This window comes from Phaethon aethereus (assembly GCF_964289735.1).
Source record: "Phaethon aethereus genome assembly, chromosome: 21".
NCBI lineage: Eukaryota > Metazoa > Chordata > Aves > Phaethontiformes > Phaethontidae > Phaethon > Phaethon aethereus.
This window is the reverse complement of record NC_138597.1, coordinates 888,593-903,695: the sequence shown is the minus strand read 5'-3', so window position 1 is coordinate 903,695 and position 15,103 is coordinate 888,593.

The following is a 15,103-nucleotide window of genomic DNA, read 5'->3' as shown; positions in this document are numbered from 1 at the left end:
CCTTGCAGCAACGGTAAATCCCAGACCTTGCAGGGTTGCAGTGTGGAGAGGGAGGAACCGTGGGCTCAAGCCCCATTCATGGGTCTGGTCAGCGAGGCTGCAGATCCCTGTCAGTGCAGCCCATAGCACAGCACCTTATTATTTCACTTGGTCTCTTGTTTCTATACACACTTCTGGTGCTGCATGGCTCCGCATGGATTCCAGCTCCAGCATCTCCCAGTAGGTGCTGGTGAGTCGGCAGGGCTCTGGCTGCCACGGAGGGGATCATGGCTGTGCCTGTCTCTTCGTGCCATCTCCATGCAACTCCCATGGCAGGTGAGTCCCCTGGCCCTGCTCTGCCAGCCCTCTCTAGGACAGGGGCTGGCATCGCTCCTTTGTTCTGAGCTCAGCCTGGCTGGGTGCTGCTGGAGTCCCCCAGTGCTGGGGACTGGGAGGGAATTTTGTACCATCCCAGATGGGATGGGAGGTGGAAACCCAGCCATGAGGTGCCTGCAGGGGCCGAGAGCATCCCCGGATTGCGGGCTGAGCTGCAGGTCCCTGGAGAGCCCCAGGCCCATCTTGACCTTCCCAGGACCCCAGCTTTCCACAGCAGGTCAAAGGAAGGATGCCTGGGGCATGCTTACACCTCATGGAGGACCTGCTCTGAGGTGATGGTCATGGTCGCTGGGCCAATGCAGGGCTGTCTCTCGTGGGGATGGGCTTTGGAGCCCCTTGGCCCCAGCATCAGAGGTGGGCTGGGCTGGGCTTGGCTAGCGGCTCTTCTTTGTGTCCAGCTGCTGCCACTGGCACAAGCTCAATGAAACGCCTCCTCAACGTCCTCCCATTGAGGAGAGCCCCCCGCCGAGCTGCCTGGTGAATGAGGAGCCACCATCACCAGCCCAGCGGCTGCAGGAGACGAGATTTCATCTCCTCACCCGTAATTCCTCCAGCCGCGCTGCCAAATCCAGCCTCCATCCCGCCTGCTGCTGGCTGGCTCTCTGGTGCATTCACAGCCCGCCATGCAAACCCGCTTGGGATTGTTTTGAATTTAAAATCCTATTAGTCTTAAATTAATTGCCTTTTCTTGCGGAGCAGCGGGTTGGAACTGGCGGGCCTGGCTTGTAATTATTAACTGGGGAAAGGCTTGCACGGAGAAAAGCTGCTTCTCTCCTGCTGGGTTGTGCTCTATAGGCGCAGCCCTTCTGTCCTGCTTTCTTCTTTGGCTTTTATTAACCAGCTCATCCCCTTTTGCTGATCACCCTTTTATCTGGGAAGGGATGGGGAAGCTTTGAACCTTGGAATTAAATTCTCCTCAGAGCCACGACGAAGGGGCAAGTTTTGGTTCATTTCACTCTCGGGGAAAATGGGAAAAGCCCTAATGGGAACCGGTATGTGTTAGCGGGATGTCAAGGGGTTAATGCAGGGGGGAACGACCGCAGCTCCTGGGGAGATGACCCCCGTTCATGCCGGCTGTGCTGAGCCTCAGCGTAATGCAGCCCGGGCTGGCAGCCGGCGTCCCTGCTTGCTTCGTGTGGGAGAGCTTCCCCCGGCGCTGGGATCCTCTCCCTTTTTCTGGCGTAAGGATCCTCAGGTCAGGCACAAGCCAGGAGGAGCCTTGGGTTGTTACTGCAAACAGCGTGAGCACAAAGGCAGACGACACTGCTTGGTTTTTCTTTTAAGATGAAATTAGATTTTAGGAGATTTCTGACACCAAGACTTGGCGTCGGCGCACCCGTGGGATCGAGATAAAGAGGGTTTGCAGACCTGGGCCAGAGCCACGTGAGTCTCCAGACCTGCTGTGCTGGGATGGTGGGATGGTGGCCAGCCCCAGGGAAGGGGTCAGGATGACTGGGGCACCTCTGCTGTGTCCCTGCTTGTGGTCTCACCTGCATGAGGGGCAGGGGCTGGTCCCAAAGTACCCATGGGTGCCAGGGACTGTGCTGGCTTCGGGAGGGTGCTGGGTGCGGAACAGCCTGTGCCCGGGGGATGACACCTCCTGCCCGGGGCAGGAGCAGTGCTGGTCACGCTGACAAACTGCTTTGGCTTTTCCCCTTCCGGCTGGAGCAGAAGGCTGGCTGCGCCAGGTCCCATCCCGGCGGCACTGCCGGCATGGGACTGGCTCCTGGCAGCCACTTGCTGCCCAGGAAGGCTGGTGACGGCCGGCGCTGTGCCTGCGGTGGGTGCGGGCACCCACCCCAGGCCACTCCTGCCCCTGGTCCAGGAGAAACCAGACCCCAACAGGATTTTGCCATTTCCTCAAGGACGCTGGGGGTGTCTTGGGGAACATCCTCACGCTTTAAGCCCCAGTGACCAGCTGGAGCAGCAGCAGCCAGCGGGGCACAGAGCAGTCCCGATTGCCCTCCATGCCCGTCCCCAGACGGGCAGCGCGGCGGGGGAGAGCAGTCCGGCGAGCAGGGCGGCACTGGTCCGGACTTCTCCAGGATTTTTTGATTCCCGGAGACAAATCTCTCTTCAAGTCTGTACATGACTGAAATTCATCTTGGCTTGTGGGAGCTCAGTGAGCCCAGCCAAGGATGAAGGGAGGGGAGCTCAGCTCGCCCAGCCTGCTTGCCAGATTAGGCAGAAGCAGCTCTCGCGACGACGGCTCGTGGGCAGGGTGAAACAGGAACTCCAGCTTCACAGACGAAGTTATTTTGGTAGCTGTGCGCAAACCCCCCACTGGAAAATGTGACACTCTTCTTATCCCCTTGAATTTGCTCACAAAACACTAATTAAGGCATGTAATGAAGACAGCAGCATCCATTAATAAAGAATCATTATGGGGATGGATTAGTGAGCTTATCGGAAACAGGTGGAAGTGAGCTGGAGTCTGCACCGGGCGGCATGTGCAAGCCGAGGCTTTCCCAGCCCTCCAGGACAGCGTGCCGGGAGCCTCCGAGGGATGCGCCCCGTGGCCTTCCGCCGCGGGATGGATGGGGCAGGCTGGGGGATCTGCGTTCCGGGAGCTCCCCTGCCCCGGGTTTCCTTTCAGAACTGAGCTCCGCACCCTTCCCCAAACCGCTCGGCTGCCTGGGATGCTGCCAGCAGCGTTGGGTCCCTCCCTGTGGGAAGCCACATCCGTCCGGAGCAGCAGATAGGAGCTGGCGGGGACAGCGAGACCCATCCAGCCCCTCAGGAAGGGGGGAGGTGGGGAATGGCCACAGCATGGGAAATACTCACTCCTTGGAGGAATAATAACTTCTCAGGCCAGGAGAGCATGGTGCCTGTCGTGCCCTTGTTAGCCCCTGACACCTGCCCGGCTCCTGCCCTGCCACTAATGCAGAGCTGACTCGTGGTCTCTGCGCTCCCCCGGGCAGGATTTAGGCTGCAAAGATGCTCAGCCTGGTTATCTGAAGGTGTGTTGCATCTATTTCTGAGCAGCTCGGCTAGGGCCAGTGGTGAATAAAGGAAGGTGGGCTCTCCCTGGCCTTGTGACCTTTGCTCAGGAGATATTCTGGTGTCAGCCTGCGCTGCTGCCTGTGTGGTTGGGGGCCGCCTGCCCTCCTGTGAATTGGGGATGTGGCATCCCCGCTTCCAGCCACAGACCCCGGTGGGACACCCTCCCCACCGCCACCGCCAGCCCCCATCGTGTTTGCACAGGGAATCCATCAGCCACCTCCAGTCCTTTGCCAGCCGGCGACTCCCACGCTCCCTCTGAGCTTTGAGCTCTGGGGTCCCAGTCCACACACCCAAGTCTTCCCTTATCCCCCGTTATCTGACCAGGTTCACCCAACCCACCATGCCGGTATCTGACGTCCTTCCACACCCCTTTCCCTACCAGTTGGCATCCGTTTCCCACAGGGTTCAAGCCCACCCGGGGTGGTCCTGGCTGCGTGGTCTGATCTCCTGCCCCATGGATGGCTGCACCTGGGCTAGAAGTCAAGTAGGCTTTTGGGAAAAGGGCGAGGAGTCCTCACGTATGGACGTGCTGGGGAAAGCTGCACTTTTTCTGTCTGCCCCATGGGCAGGCAAAAAGTTCCTCTGCTCTCACAAGCATCCTCCCCGTGCTGCTGCTCACAGTATCCTTCAGCCTGGACTGGTGGAGCTTCTGAAGCATTGCCTGGGCTGCAGGAGGACCTGGGGGGCTGGGGCTGTGGTCCCTTGTGGGGGTCTTGGGAGGGAAGCGAAGCAGCAGGTGGTTTTTCTCGCTCAAGGCATGATGCCCCGTGAAGAGCGGAGGAAGGTGTGAGCCAGCAGTTTGGCTTCATGGAAACGGAAACCGGAGAGGGGAGATTTATCCACGGGCATTATGTGTGGTCTCTACAGAAAGCTGGTAATGCAGAGAGGTCATGCGTTTAGCAGAAGGGATGTTTGGCTGGTGGCTGAGGAATATTTTGTGTATTCTGTTTTTTTGTATACCTGTTACCACGGCAGAGGAACTGGGTCTGGGCAGCCCTCCTGCAGCCCTGGTGCTGGGTCCCAGAAGAGCATCACTTACTCCCATGCAGGTCACCCATTGCTCTGAGATGGGGAATGCCCTGGCTTCATCTGGAGCACCTGGAACATAGCATTCAAATGGAGGGACAGTCCATACAGGCATGTGCAGTGAGAGGACTATGCACCCCGTGGCGGGGCCAGACCCTGCCTGGCTTTCCAGGGTGAGAGGATGCTTTGTCGTCGGTGCTGAGCCCCCTGCACCGGTGTCTGGGCTGAAGCTGGATGAGGGACACCTGGGCAGGTACTTGGTCCTCAAGTGCCAGAAGAACTGGCATGATTTTACTTGTCACCTTTTGGCCTCAGGTCGGTTCCTAAAAGTCTAAGCCTAACCCTCCAGCTCGTCTGTGTTTTGGTAACATTGCCCGGTACCGGAGAAGAGAGAACTGTGACAGGTCTCACTTGGGTGTTGCTGTTGGGGTAATGCAAGGTGCTGGCAGCCTGGAGACCTCTGCACCATGGAAGGAGCTAAGGAAACACAAAGACAAGGGGATGGCAACAGCGCTGGTAGGTTTTTTTGTGTGAGATGCTCCTCCTTTTTGGGGAAGGGCGCTCCTCCTTTTTGGGGAAGGGCTCTCCTCCAGTGAGCAACTGCCAGCATCCACCCTACAAGGACCTGCTGAAGCTCGCCCAGGCCTGGGAAGGTTGGGGCAGGAGGACAAAGGGCGAAGGTATTCTTTGGATTGCATTTACTTGCATGTCTCCAAAAGAAAAGCAAAATCTTCTTTTGTTTTGGTGGATGTTTACCCCTGCCGGGAAAGCCGTGGCTGGTTGGCAGAACGTTCCCGGGAACTGATTTCACGGCAGATCTCATAGCAGTGGCTATCTCCCAGCTCAGCCTCTCTGGCTACGCGTTCCCACCGGCCGTGCCGTGGCTGGGATGTTCAAAGGAGCCTCTACTCCCACTGCATTCCTGTGCCTGCACTCATCTGCAAATCTGCTCCGGCAGACCAGTGCAGGGCTGGTCAAGAGGCGCTGGCAGGAAAGGAGGAAATGCCTGCAGTTTTCTTACTCCAGACCATCTGCACATCTTCAGTCCAGCACTCGCTGAAAAGTTTTCCCTGGATGAGAGTGGTTGTCTCCACTCAGTCCGGCTCACGGCACCCTATCCCTTCTGCCTTTCTGTGGGAACTGGGCTTTGCAGTGGGAACGGATCCTCTCCACCACTATGGCTATTTCCAAAGTATTTCCAAGACCTTTGGTTTCTTGGAGCTGGAGGGAGCTGCAGAGCCTGTTGCTGGAGTGCAGAGCTTGGCCACTATCCCTGTTGCCCTGCGTGCCCAGTGGTACATCTCCATGCCCTTCTCCACACCCCTCAGCAGAGATGTCTGACAGAGATGCAGATTCTTGGTGGGGCTCCTGCCTGAGCTTCATACTCCCAGTTTTTGAGCTCCTCCTCACAAAATTTGCAAGGATGAAATTTCCTGGGCAGGGAAGACAAGGGCAGGGTCAGGAGAAGAGCAGCAGCCCCTGTGATTTCGTCTCTCCCTGGTAGATTTTCCTTTCTCCCTTTGGCTCGTTGTTTCTCTTCTCTCCTGTCTGCTCGTGGTTTGTGGTTTCCCCAAGTGTAACCTGAGTAGATTATGTGTTTATCTGCGATTATGCGACACGTTTTGGCTGCCTCCTTGGTTTCTGAGGTTATTTGCGGAGCCTTAGCTCTGGCCAGCCTGGCTTTTTGGGGTCCCCCCCGCACAACATCCTGGCATGGCACAGAAGGGTTTCAGTGCCTCATGTCACCCTGTCCCAAGCATCTGTGGGAAGGCAGAAGTGTCCTGCAGTTGCCCAGGCTGGTGGGGAAGAGCCCAGATCCCCCGTGCATTGCAAGGCATCCCTCATTGCGCGACGTGGGCTCTTCTTCCCTGCAAAACCTCCTCTTCCAGCAGGCTCCGTCCTTTCCTGCTCAGCCTCTCTCCTCCGAAAGACCCTTCCTGCTCAGCCCCAAAAGGGACTATTGTCCTCCTCCCACCCTCCAGCCCTTGATCCTCCTGCCAGAGAGGCTGGCCAGCCCACCCCGGCGGGCAGCTGCCTGACAGCTCTCAGCTGTGGGCTGCCGGTCCCTGCCGCCGGCTCGCTGCTGCCTCTCACAGCGCGGGCAGCCCAGGAGCCTGCCTTCGCCCGCTGCTGCCCGCGGGTGGGAGCCAGGGCTGGTGGCTGCTGCTCCAGCCCTCAGGTGCCGACATCCGGGCAGGGAGAGGGAGAGCAGTGGCACGGGCTTGTCCTCTGGGCTGCTTTGCACTTTTCAGGGCTTCTCCTCCGGGCTGTGCATGTCTCGGGCTCCCAGGTCCTGTTGCCCTTGAGGACTCCTTTTGTGCCCCAGTAGAGGAGGACAGGGAAGGCTGTGATGTCCATCTCAAGCTGTTTTTTTTTCCTATAGGTATCAAAAAAGCTGCAGCCCAGCAGTTTCTTGGACTTCCTGCACAACCTCAGCTCCTCAGAAGTGAAGCCAAGCTGAGACCTATCAAGAAGTGCATGATCCAGGTCTCCTGCTGAGAAGGTGACCATGACCTGAAAGGTCAGCCAGCAGAAGCTCCTACTCTCCTGCTAAACGCTTCCCCCAGCATCCCACCCTCCAATATCCCTCCCTGCAATTTATACCCCATGTTGTACCCCTGGGAGAGGACTTATTTTCTTTGCAGCAGCCTTTTAGGAGCTTGTGGAATTCCCACTTGGTGAGAAGTTTCATCCCATGGTTTGTGTTGGTGGAGGGCAGGCTGATCCCACTGCTCTCTGAAACCATCCCATCCCTGCTCTCCAGGCAACGGAGAGAGGCAACACACTGACCAACATTAAGCCTGTTCAAAATTGCAGGCCTTTTTTCTTTGGAAACATCTAGTTTTTCTGTACAGCAGGATAAAATGAAGATACCCTGGGTTTCTGTGACCTAAATGAGAAGAGGGAATGCAACCTCAGAAAGTTTGAGGGTGACACCAAATTTGGGGAAGTGGTCGACAGGGTGGAGGCCAGAGCTGCTGTTCAGAGGAATGTCAACGTGCTCAAGAGACTGGCAGGAAATTCTCAAGGTTCGGGGCAAATGCAGGTCCTGGCACCTGGGATGGATTATCCTCATGCAACAGGATGCTGGCAAGGACAAATCGGGATGCTGTCCCCCATTTTGGGCTCCTCTACAAAAGAAAGGTGTCTGCACACTGGAGTGGGTCCAGCTGAGGGCCACAGAGGTGGTTGGGAATTGGAGGATGTGATGTCTGAGCAGAAGTGGAAGGAACCATGTTTGCTGGATGTGGAGAAGAGGAGCTTGATGGGGTTCTAACTGCCCGTGTCACTAGCTAAAGGCAACTGTGCAGAAGCAAAAGCCAGCTCAGGTGCACAGAGAAAGGGCAGTAGCAATGGGAACGTGTTGCACTGAGAAATTCTGATGGGACATAAGGAAAAATTTCTTCATCCTGGAAGTGGTCAAGCACTGGAACAGGGGTCCTGAGAGGCTATGGCCGAAAAAACTCTCAATCCTTGGAGATTTCCAGCACTCAACTAGACAAAGCCCTGAGCAATCAGATCTAAATTCAAATTTAGTCCTGTGTTGAGCAGGGAGTTGGACGAGAGACTTCCAGAGGGCCCATCTGACCTACAATTCTGTTCATTCCTGTAATTCATCTTGTAAAATGATTTGCAAATTGCTTCTTCCCGGGGTATCTTCGCTTGTACACACGCTGCCTTGCAAATCACAAGTGAGCAGCTAGAGGCGTAACCTGCAGTTTCGCCCAGAACATCTGTAATTACTCAGTGCAATTCCAAGGTGTGCATTAAATGAAAGATAGCATGAGAGGGAAAATGGGCTGGAGCTAAGGTATTAGACAGGAGTGCCCTATAGCTTAATTCAGTTCCCGAGTTTGTCATTTGTTCCCTGAGGGATTCTGGACAAGTTTCTAGGTAATAATACTTTCTACCCTACACTGACTGTAAGTGCATTTCCAGCAGCTAATAAAATGAGACCTGGATGTTTTTTTGCACGGTGGGGATTGGAAAAAGTACTGTGGGAGCATCAGGAGACAGAAATCTTCCCAGTCTCTCCGACACAGAAAGAAGGTTGTACCTATGCTTTGCACGGGCGAGGTTCTCCAGCAGCTGTGAACGTGCACGGCGGGACAGGGAGCGAAACGATGCCTTGTCTTCATATAAAATGGAGATCTTATAACCTTCCTGTGCCAAACACAGCAGTAATGAATCTGGCCCGTTTCACTGCCTTTCAGCTTATACCATGGCAGGCATATCTGGCAGGCTGTTCAAGTCGTGATTGGCTTTTCAGGTGCATCAGCCACACTTCCACCCCTGCAAATGTTGGTTTGTCATATGGGAAAGCCTGTCTGGCTGCCTCTCTGGCACTTCAGCATTTCTATTTGTCTTCAGTTTCCAGCCAAACCTACCACTACAGTGGCCAAGGTGCTGGGAGGAGGAGGGTGAGATGCCACTGCTCTCTCCTGGGTGGCAGGACAGGTCTTGGACTGTGCATCTGGGCCTTGGAGGAAATGTGGAGACAATGCTTCTGAGGGATGAGAGTGAAATCCCTTGAAATCTGCCATGTCTTCTCCATTTCCTCCAAGGTCTGCTTGCTCTTGGCTCTCGCGTAGCTATACTAAGAGAAAAGGAAGGACTGGGTGGGAGGGTCTTCTCCATCCTTAAGTGCAAATGACCCATGTGTCATTGCCCATTATAGCATCTGTACAATAAGACTTGCAGATGCTTCCAAATCCTATTAGAGCCACCCATCTTCCAGCACTGCCCCCTCCCCGGGGACACAGGGATGAGGGCGTGGGGTGTGGGACCACACAGCTGAGCCTGAGCAGAGATGAAAGATTTTCATAACAAACAGCTCTGGGCTGGGATAAAGAAAGTGATGTTTTCAGCTTGTGAAAGGGATGATTAATTGCACAGTTCTGTCTGTCTGCTCCCTGCTCTCCTCTTAAAAATATCCTCAGTGCTTCCATGTAACCAGCTCATAGGATGGGTGCAAGCAGCACTGAGCGTGAAATCTTTAGGCAAAGACCAGACTGCTTCTCATGAGCCACTTGGAGTGGCTTCCATTGCCCCCGCTGAGCTCCTGGTCTCTCAGAGCTGATCTGGGAATGCAGACGGACACAGAGTGGCTCTGTGGCCATTCCCAGACAGTGGGATGTCTCCTGTCCTTGACCAAATTAGAGCAGAGATTGGGATCTAAGCCGAGCAAGGATGCTTACTTGCATGGGCTGAGCACCCCGTATCCATCCCGGGTTGTGGTGCATTCATTACTAAATGCTGCCAGGCACGGAACGTGGGAAACAAGGAGGAGGAGGAGGAGGAGGCAGTATACGGCTGGTTTGATGCCATCTTCCCTTTGGTAAAGCTGCTGCATAAATCTCCTGTGGGCAGCACATGGGTCAGGGTAGGGGTGTTTGTGATTTAGAGGGTGTCTCCTCAGGGTTGTCTTTGAGTGGATGGGCTTGGAGCAGCCCCGATCTTCATGCAAACCCATCCAGGCAGCCTCATTCACAACCCACCTCCTCACCAGCTGTCTCTGTAGGGATCGCTAACACACCTATCTCAACGCCTCTGTAACATACCCCGAAATCATGAGCCAGTAGAAAGACAGAAGTCTTGCGTGTTGTTGCAATGTGTGGGTCTGGCTGGTTGGAAATCCATCTCTATTTGCTCAGGACAGTCCCTCCCAGGGGGGTGAGAGATGGGAGCTTAACCATCCCACATGGCAGGCAGCATGTAGACAAACACGTGGAGATGTAGCACGTACTGATATGCTATTGGCCTCCCTCCGTCCCTCGTGGTGTGCACATGTATGCAAGAGAAATTCCTCCCCAAAGCACCTGGGGACTCAAAGGACCCATCCAGAGAGACTTAGTCTGCTGGAAACTGATTTCACTTAAAAATATGGGGTGTTAAGAGAGGCACTTCCACAGCATCTTATATGAATGCAATCAAAGTGGGAGAAAGAGGAGCTGGGGGAGCAGGAAAGGCCCGGCAGTGGTTGGTGCCTACATCTCTACAGGGGTGGGGGGACCACCACAGGAGTGGAAAAGGATGGAGGAGGTTTCGGGGACAGCAGCAGCACCTTCCCAGCCCCGCAAGGCGCTGCCTTAGCCGCGGTGCTGGCCCAGCTGAGCTGCGCCTCTGGAGCTCGAGTGGGTGTCGTGGTGCCCAAAGTGGTGTCCAAGTGACCTGTAGTGATCTTCAGTGTTGCAAACACCAGCCATCAGGTCCTCAGAGTTGCAGAAATCGGAGGGTTGTCCCTTTGGGATTCCTATTTTCAAGCTCTGTCTTCTCACAAAGTCCAGAAATATGTGTGTTTTTTTAACAAAAACTGTGACTCCAGGCTGTCGCAGGGCTCCAGAGGCTGGGCTTTTCTGAATGCCTACGGTACTTCAGGTGCAAGAGGCACCCGGGGTAAATTGCCCCGCATTAAACTCAGCCCTGTGGTCGCTGTCAAACCCGTCCGGGGCTGTAAAAAGCAATCACACTATTGAAATCGCCTTAACTTGTTCACAGTGGAAGGTGCTGGACTAATTCAATTAAAGGCCTAGTGCAGATGGATTTAGGAGCTGGGGTGGAGGATGAAAGAAAGCAGAGAAAGAGGGAGAGATCCCCGCGGAGGTGGGGAGCGGTGCTCCCTGGGCTCTAAGTCCATCACCTAATTGCCCTCTGCTTTGAATCAAAGGGACAAAGGCTGCCCCTTGCCTCCTGCCCCCAGCACGGCCTTTTTCAGGGGAGAGGTTCGGGGGTGCCCCCTCCGTGCGTGCAAGGAGAGAGCTGCTTAACTCCCCTTTGGTCTGAAAGGATTTCCCCTAATCCTGACCTCTCCCGGCGCTGCTCAGACGCCGCTGCTGAGAGCAGCGCGTTAGGGCCGGCTCTAATCCCACCCCACCACTCTCCCCTCCGCGGGGGCACTCGCCCCTTTTCAGCCTCTGTGTTTGGGATTGAAAGGCTTGCAAAAGCCTTTGGAGTTCAGTTCAAGAGCCACATTCCTCAGGACACAGCCCGCTCCCCGGGAGCCGGATTGCAGCGGTGGGGATGCAGCTCTCCTAGAAACCCTGCTCGGATGCTGCGGCTCTGCCCGTCTTCCCCCCACCCTGCCTGACCGAGGGTCTCTGAGCAGCGCCAGGACTTGGGCTTGCTGGTAGTGGAGCTGGATCCCCTCTTTGCTGCGTGGGATGCTCTGGATGAGCCCTTTCCAGCTCCTTCCATGGGGTTTTGTCCTAGGAGCAGCAGACAGAGCCCTCGCAGGACGGTGTGATCCGGATAAGGATGCTCTGCCGTCAGATTTATAAGTCTCATGCCGCTGAGGCTGCTATTGCCAGACACAGCTTCTCCCACGCAGAAGTGTTTTCTCCCCTGCAAAGCCTGGCAAGGAACGTGCTTTCCTGAGGAGTAGGAAGCGCAGATCAAAGTGACGCCTGTTCCACAGACTTTTCTGTTATTTTTCACCTGGTTAATCGCTGTCTGTCAACGTGCGAAGTGCTGGGCAGCATTTGCCATGAGAGGACCGGCTTGTTGGCTCGGTGTGGTGTCAGGCGGCTACTAAGGCTGATCCGTGGGTACGCAGAGGTGTCCCTCGGGATGCGTGTCACCACGTATGTGGCGGCTGCAAAGGCTGGAGAAATGCAGCATCAGGGCTGCAGGGCGGTGGGGAAGAGGACGTCTGCTCCGTGGTTCCCTGGCAGCTCTTTCCGCCCGTGGCGTCTCAGGCCGGGGAGGGGAGAGGCAAATTCATGGGCAGAGACCCTAGTAGGGAGGTAACTACAAGACTATCCAGGGCCAACTATGAGCCCAGGGCAGGGAATGGAGTAAGGGGACCTGCAAGGGAGGCAGTCCTCGGCCCCTCGTGGAAGCGACTGATGGCAGAGAGGACACACAGCACCCTCCCAGGCGGGGATCAGCAGCGCTGTGCTACCCGCCGTACCGGTGTTAGCAACTGCGATGGACGAGGTCACCCTGTGAACCGCGGCTGCTCGGCTCCGTCCTCCTGCCCTTGGGGTGCTGTTCTGGTCAGGCCCAAGGTGGGACACGTGTGCTGCGTGAAGCGTTTTTCATGTGGCTGCAGCAGTGCCGTTCAGCCAGCAGAACTGCCTCTGCCCATCTCCAGCGAGCAGACCTGGGTGACGGGTCACACCTCTGCTCAGCTCTGCCGCCGTAACACGGGTGGCCGTGGAACAGGGAGCTACTCAGAGGCTTGAAAGCTGCCTGATCGGCAGCAGGAGAGCCTGTGGGCAGGGCACACGTGCCAGCCTGCGCGGCCCCCAAGTCCTGCAGCGAAACCTTCAGGCCTGAAGGCACGTGCTCTTCCCGGAAAGCCAACACGGGTAGTGATGGGGAGAAAACGCTGCGGTCTGCACTGCAGTGCCAGCCTGCAGCATCTTCTGCAAGGGGCGTGGAGAGAAATCCACTGGCTGGATTCGCATGTCCTGCGCTGCTTGCTCGCTCCGGCTCACTTTGCCCTGAGCAAGGGAAAATATCCCACCATCAGCCCAGCCCTGGGGACCTCATGACATCCAAAAAGAGGCATCAGACCTACTAGGAGAGGAGCAGGCAGCAACGTGAGGATTCCTCCTCATCTGAGACACTCCTCCAGGGGCAGGGATGGCACGGGGACATTTCAGGAGCGCTGCAAGCTCTTGGTGATGCTGGGGAGCTGAGTCAACCCTAAATGAATCTGCACGGGCAGTGTCAGGTTGTTGTTGGATCTAAGTTAGGGAGTCACATTCAGCACGTCCGGTGGCCGAGGGGCTCTTTGTCTCTTCTCGTCTGGGACGTTGAAGGCTGCAGAGATCAGGTTTCTGAGGTGCTCTGGGCTGTTCAGTAAGGGAGACCCATGTGTGAAGCCACAGGGTAGTTTTTCTGCTGCCAGCCATGCTTCACCCAAAGACATTAGATCGGGCTCTGAAGAGATGGGGGCATTTTGGACTTGGGCCATACCAGCACATTCAGCTGCAGATGGTTACAGGAACAGATAACTGGTCCTGCAGAAATTCCAGGAAGTCTGATCACCCTGGAACATAGATCCTATTCACATCGTCTGTAACCTGAGAGCAGCTCTTCGGAGCTGGGATTAGCAAAAGTATTTGGCTTCACCTGCCCTACTCCCAGGGAGCTGGTGGGCCAGTGCTAAACCCCTGCCGGTGGGGAAGAAGAGGAAGGGCTTTCTTCAGGCTAAAGCTGGTCCTGGCATGGGAGAAACTCACTTCTGCTCTGGTAACAGCCATGGAGAGGTGTAAGCAGGGGCTTTACCTGGGTAACTCCCTGCCTGGATCAGCGAGCAGTACAAAATCCATATATGATGGGTCACATACACACCTTGCACCCCCAGACTTGTCTGCAGGGTCAGGCATGTGCACAGATGTGCTCTTGCCTTACCACCCCAAAATATCGCAGCCAGCAGAGATGTGAAAAGCAGGGGGTTGCACAGTGGGAGGGGGTAAGCAAGGAACATGAACACAAAGCACACATTGCCTCTGGAGCCACTAGCAAGGGAAACGCTGAAATCTGCACCTGGAAAATACCCTTATCCTTTGCTGAGGTTCACCCTGCTTCCTGAGACTAGGCAGGGACCCGGCTGCCTGCTCCAGCCCCTGCCCTGCCCTCTGGGTACCTGGTCCCAGAGCAGATCCAATGAGGAGATGGGGCTCCTTCTCCAAGAAAGGGGCGTTAGGCATCCCAGAAGTGATGCAGGCTGGGCAGGGAGATGCCCCATGCCCACTACTGGAAGAGGTGAGCAGCCCTGTGTGGGAAACCGCTGCCTGTCTCTGGCGTTCGTGGCATTGCTTCCCAGGAAAAAAAAAGCTGAGAAATTGCCTGGTGCTAAGGAGTCAAGCTGGAAAGCTGCAAAACAAACTGATAAACCAGACAGAAACAGTCACTGGGGCATGCCACATTCACCAGGGTTGGAGCCAAGTCAGATGTTTAGAGGGCCCTGCTGTCTAAGTTCCTGTCTCAGAAGGCTGAGCGGGTAAATATGATACCAAGTTTTGAGAGACTGACCTAGGAAACTGAAGGTCAGTGAATGCGACTTCTGCAGTGAGCAAGTTATCAATATTATAATAAAAGACCAAATGAATAGACATGTGCATGTTAGCCTGGAAGAAGGTTAAGATGACTTCTTGCTGTGGAGGTGGTGCCGCTCCAGTGCAGCTAGCTGAAGGAAGAAATGTATGTGTAAATCAGGGAGAGTCTCTTGAAAAAGTGTCCTTGATTTTCCAAAAGCTCCTGACAAGCTCCATCACTAAAAGCTCTTATTTTGTCACAGCCTGAGCAAGAATGTAATTTCCTGAGTTAGGAACGGGTGGAGAAAGAGACTTGCATAGGGGGGTCTAACCTGCATAGAGGTTTAAGGCTAGCTACTCCGGTGTGTAACAAACTAAATGGTGGCTCTCACTGCCATATGAGTGAAGTTTGTGAAGGCCAAGCGCATTAAAGGCTCCAAAAAGTAAGTAGAAAATGCCACGGGGAACAGATTCATCCAACATCCACTGTCTGTCAGCTGGGAGGTGTCTGAAGCACAGCCAGGACATGTCTTTCAATTTCTGCAGTTTGTGCTGACCCATATCGTGTCCTGCTGGCTGTGAAGGGGTCAGGGGATGAATAAGCTTGATTTTCCTTTGTGTCTCCCCACCCCACCATTTATTGTATGCTGATGTTACTTGGGCTTTTCTTGGCATCTCTTTCTCAGAGACCCATTCTGCTCATGCCTGAGTCC